We start from the raw sequence: 5,388 nt of genomic DNA, 5'->3' as shown, positions 1-5,388 counted from the left end.
TTGCCAGGTTTCTGGTTTCTTTGGCTTTCAAATTCCTCTAACACTTAATAGGCTTCTGTTCTATTTGCTGCTTGTGAATTACATATAGAAGGAAGGAGCTGCTAGGTAGCAGAAGTCTGTCTTGACTATGAACTTCTCTGGATGAAGGAGGCAGAAGGAAGTAACAGCCCAGGGATAAATGGGCTCACAGTCCCCAGGAACTAGACCACGAGGTGCGAGTGCCCAAGGCCTGGTCCTATGACCTGTCATGGCCCTCTGGAGCTGCACTTCCAATGGATCCAAAGCCATCCTGTCCCAGGCACCCTCCTACAGCTGTCCCAGTTCTGCAGCTTCTCAGTTGAAGATGTGTAGCAATGAGTGGACACCAGGGGGAAATAGTGGTCCCCCCTGCAGCTGGGGGACCCCAGCACTGGCTCTCATCTGGGCCAATCCGGGTCTGGATCTGATTGATACCCTTGGTAACCCCACAGGCCGTGCAGTGGATGCTTGCTTATAGCACACTGTGACCCTACTGGCCATCCATCCTGCTCAAAGGCCCGTCCTGCTGGGGAAGATGCATCTGCCTCACCTCAGCACTCCCTGGGGATCATGGTGTCGTCAGTGGCATGCAGCCAAACTGTGAAGCGGCCGTGTTCATTAATGAGCCCTTGGCCCTGGCAGATGAAATACCCTTCTTCCTCTCCGTCAGTGTGGTGATCCTGATTCCAGGGAATACTAATGCCTTCCTGTTTCCCAAGTATTTTCAGAAGGCGCTGCAGCTATGCCTTATGTCAAAGCCTCTCTCCTTGACTGGTAATGAGTAGACAGTGTCAGAGTGGCCCCAAGCACAGCTCCAGAGGGTAAAGGTTGATCCAACAATAATATATTCACTTTTTAAAAAATGTAAAAAGATAATCAAAACAGAAAAGTTAAAGAAGAAAGAAGTAACCACAGCCCAAGATCTCTTCCAGGCAAATTCTCTTAACTATTCCACTCTTCTCTGTGCTGACTCATCTTCCTCTCCTTCAACTTGATAGCTGCTTTCTTAAGCTCTTCTTAATAGGTTTGGGTGGGCAATTGAATCCTTAATACAGTTGTCTCTCAGTACCTTAGGGAGATTGGTTCCAGGATCCCCATGATATGCAAATCTATGGATATTTACATCCCTTATATAAAATGGCATAGTATTTGCCTGTAACCCTTCTTGCCTGGTGAATCCTGGTGACGGGGGAGCCTGGTGGGCTGCCGTCTATGGGGTCGTGCAGAGTCGGACATGACTGAGGTAACTTAGCAGCAGCAGCATACACATTCTTCCATATGCTTTAAATCATCTCTAGATTACTTATGATATCTAATATAATGCAAATGCTAAGGAAATAGTTACAAATACAATGTAAAATGCTACATAAATATTTGCCAGTGTTGTAAATTCAAATTTTGCTTTTTGAGACTTTCTGGAATTTTTTTTTCCCTTGAAAATTTTCTATCCTAGATTGTTTGAATCCACAGATACAGATCCTGCAGTTGAGGTATATGGTCTTTACCTCTGCTCCGGCTCTCATTTACTGGGTGAGAGGGAAGGGCCAAGTCTTCCTCTTCAGCAGCCCCTTTAAACGGCTTCACTGTGGAGCTGCAGAAAGCAGATGACTTTTTCAATTGTGTGGGACTCTGAAATCACAGGCCACATGCAAAGAATGACTCCTGACTGAGCTAGGTTTTCTTCCATTTTGGGTTGTTGTCTGGCTAGCTCTGACTTGGGGTCCATCCCTCTATAGGATGTTGCTAAAAGTAGGAAGAAGCCACAGACTACTCAGCTTGTAAATCTTTCTTATTTACCCCAATGCTATTGCTTCTGATGCCTGTGAGCTGCTTTCCAAGATCTTGCCAACCTTGGTAAATGCTGTGCCCAGCTAAGATTCTATTTTCTTAAAAGAAAGAGCAAATACATGCCAGGGGAGAACTAGCACTTTCTGCCACAAATACCTATTGATTCAGACAGGTTCTTAATTTCACCCCATAAAGTGAGTCAGCAACTTGCAGAAGGCACAGGGGCCAGCAAACTAGAAAACTGGCACCCATAGATTGCCATATCATACAGTAGCAAAGGACTCACTTTCAAAAAGGAAATAGCTCCTCCCACAAAAAAAAAATTGCAGCTAAACTTTTGCTAGTTTTGGTATGATTGGTATAAATGCTCAAATTGTGTCTCATAACTAGCGATGGAACTGACTTTCTGGGCTCTGTCAAAAACTTGATTTTGAAAGTTGAGTAAAACAGCAACACAGTGACTTCAGTAACTGTAAACATGAGAAAGACATGCACCGTTATAAGTTTTTAATATGCTTGTCAGACTGCTGATGTTACTTCCCCAAATCGTCTTATTCTCTTTCAGATATATTTGATGCGAATTTGGAGCTTGGAACACATTCCAAGTACCTGATAATGTTTCCTCCCTTCTTATAAAATAAACCTTTCAAACGGATGAAAAATTAATGATTGTCACAAAGAGATTTTTCTTTCTCTTCTCAGCACATTCATTTTTATTATATGTCATTTTGTTGATGTTCATTTTGTATGCTAAATCTATCCCAGATTCCTTTATCTCTTCTCGTACTAAAGATAGCTTCATCAATTTGCACTGTCTAAATACAAATTAAATACCAATTTTATTTGAGAATGGAGACAATGACCATTCTAAAAGGAAGTTCTGGAACAAAGTCAACAGATTGTAAGAAATTTGTATTATTATAGTTATTTATACTGGTATGACATATAAGGGTCTACTTGGTCTATTTTGTTCACTGCTCTATACCTGGTACGTGTAACGTTATTGGGTGGACACTCAACAAATTTTTATTTGGTTAATGAATTAATGTATTTCCTTTTAATAATCCTAAGATATACTGGAATATATTTAACCAAAGTAGTTGCAAGAGAGTTGGATCTTTTCTAGTCTAACAAGGAGAAGGCATGGTGGGATTATATAATTCAGACTATTAAAATTCATGAAAGCAGTCACACTGGGTAAAAAGACATTTAACCTCACTTTAATGTCTGAATATTCAACCAAGAGAGAGGACTAAGGATACAAACGGTGGAAACACAATTATGTGATACAGCGTCTCAGTTCTGTATCTCTGGTGGGAGATCATGGCTGAGAAGACACCAGACCAAATGACTGGCAACATTAATATGACACTTAACATTTTCATGCTCTTCATATAGTCTCCTGGTCTCACAACAAATTAGAGAAGTGCTTTCTATGACTATTCTATCCGTATTTACAAATGTAGAAAATGAGCTTCACAACAGAATAACTTGCCTGAACTCCCATAATGGCTCATGATTGGTAGAGCCAAGATCCAAAGGTCTTTAACAACCAAGTCCATGTTTGATAAAATTCATGCTTTTGCTCCACTGGCATGCAGCTACTCTGTGGTTCTCTCTTTGCCCCTCACCCACTTCTGCAGCATACCTCCCTTTCTTCTTGTTAAGAATATTGTATTAATGTTGTAATGTCATTATGTGCTCTAAGTTAATAAAGGGCTTCTTTCCTCTTAGTGTCCAAAGTGATACACAGTATTTGCCGAGTCCTCAAGAAGAAAATAATGATGATGGGAGCCAAAGTCCCAGAATTCCCCACAAGCAATCTGCCATGTTACACATTTTTGGGAAAGCTGTTTAGTAGGAACACTGTATTACAGACTGAAGGTTTGTCTCCCTCTTTACCGCTGGTACTATTTTTCTCCCTGAAATTTACTTTAATATTAATATAATTGAGCTTCCCTGGTACCTCAGCGGTAAAGAACCTGCCTGACAATGCAGGAGATGTGAGTTCTATCCCTGAGTCAGGAAAATCCCCTGGAGAAGGAAATGACAACTCACTCCAGTATTTCTGCCTGGGAAATCCTGTGAACAGAGGAACCTGGTGGGCTACAGTCCATGAGGAAGCAAAAGAGTCAGATATGACTTAGCAACTAAACAACAACAATGAATATAACCACTGTAGCTTTATTTTGATAAGTGTTATTTTGATATGGTATGTATTTCTCTATGCTTTGCTTACACTTTTAACTTATTTGCATCTTTAAATCCAGTCAGTTCTAAAGGAAATCAACTCTGAATATTCATTTGAAGGACTGATGCTGAAGCTCCAATACTTTGGCTATCGGATGTGAAGAGCTGACTCATTGGAAAACATCCTGATCCTGGGAAAGATGGAGGGCAGGAGAAGGGACGACAGAGGATGAGATGGTTGGATGGCATCACCAACTTGATGGACATGAGTTTGAGCAAGCTCGAGGAGTTGGTGATGAACAGGGAAGCCTGCTGTGCTGCAGTCCATGGGGTTGCAAAGAGTCAGACACGACTGAGCAACTGAACAGCAACAAAAATAATCTTTAAATCCAAACTGGGGTTTTGAAGGCCACATATTTGGACTTTGCTTTCACATCCAATCTGATGATCTCAAAAATTGTTAGAAGTTCTACACATGCTTATTTTCTATTTTAAGCATTTAAAAATTCTTTACTGTGTTTGTGTGCCTAAGCATATATTTTATAAAGGGACACACACAGACACACATATATATTAGAGAGTGTGATCAAAAATCTTTTCAGTAATAGGGTAAACAATCAAAAATGTATGGAGGGACTTCCTTGGTGGTCTAGAGGTTAAGAATCTACCTGCCAATGCAGGGAACATGGATTCCATCCCTGGTCCGGGAAGATCCCACAAGCCATGGAGCAACTAAGCACACACACCACAATTACTGAGCTACCCTCTAGAGGCCGAGAGAAGCCACCGCAATGAGAAGCCCGAGCACCATAATGAAGAATAGCCCCTGCTGGCCACAACTAGAGAAAGCCTGTGTACTACAACAAAGAGCCAGTGCAACCAAAAATAATTTTTAAAAATTAAATATTTAAAAAAAAAGTCATGGAAGCCATGGCTTTAAAGGCAATGTGAACAAGTGACCCATTTCGAGTGCACAGAAATAGAACTGGAGGGTGAGGCAGGGTCTACACAGCATATAGCTCTAACTGAATGGCACTCTTTGGATCAAGTATGTGAATGATGCTCCCCAGAATTGTGCTAAGCTATGGATCCATTTGGAGGGAAGAATTAGAGTCACACATGAAAAAGGCTGTGAGGGATCTGTTCCAAAGTGGACGCAGGCGAAGCAACCTGTCCCAAGTCACATCATTGTGCATATAGAGGAAGAAAACTAATTTTCCCTCTAGTCTTCCAGGTTCTTGTCTGAGAACCCCCCCTGTAAATAAAAGAGTAACAGGAGAAAAACAAACATAAATTTAGTAACATATCTTCCTCCTGTATACATGGGAGAGACCTAGGAAAAGTGAGTAACTCCCTGAAATGGCTTAAGCCACCACCTTAAATACCATCTCC

General features: G+C 41.3%; 1 pseudogene; it reads left to right on the top strand.

Moving 5' to 3' along the window:
• The first annotated feature begins 237 nt into the window (after positions 1-237).
• LOC128069618 (tRNA 2'-phosphotransferase 1-like) lies at positions 238-843 on the top strand (annotated as a pseudogene).
• The last annotated feature ends 4,545 nt before the right edge of the window (positions 844-5,388 follow it).

This window comes from Budorcas taxicolor, chromosome X (genome assembly GCF_023091745.1).
Source record: "Budorcas taxicolor isolate Tak-1 chromosome X, Takin1.1, whole genome shotgun sequence".
Taxonomy (NCBI): domain Eukaryota; kingdom Metazoa; phylum Chordata; class Mammalia; order Artiodactyla; family Bovidae; genus Budorcas; species Budorcas taxicolor.
The sequence above is the reverse complement of the archived record's forward strand: the minus strand, read 5'-3'. Positions and strand labels throughout refer to the sequence as shown.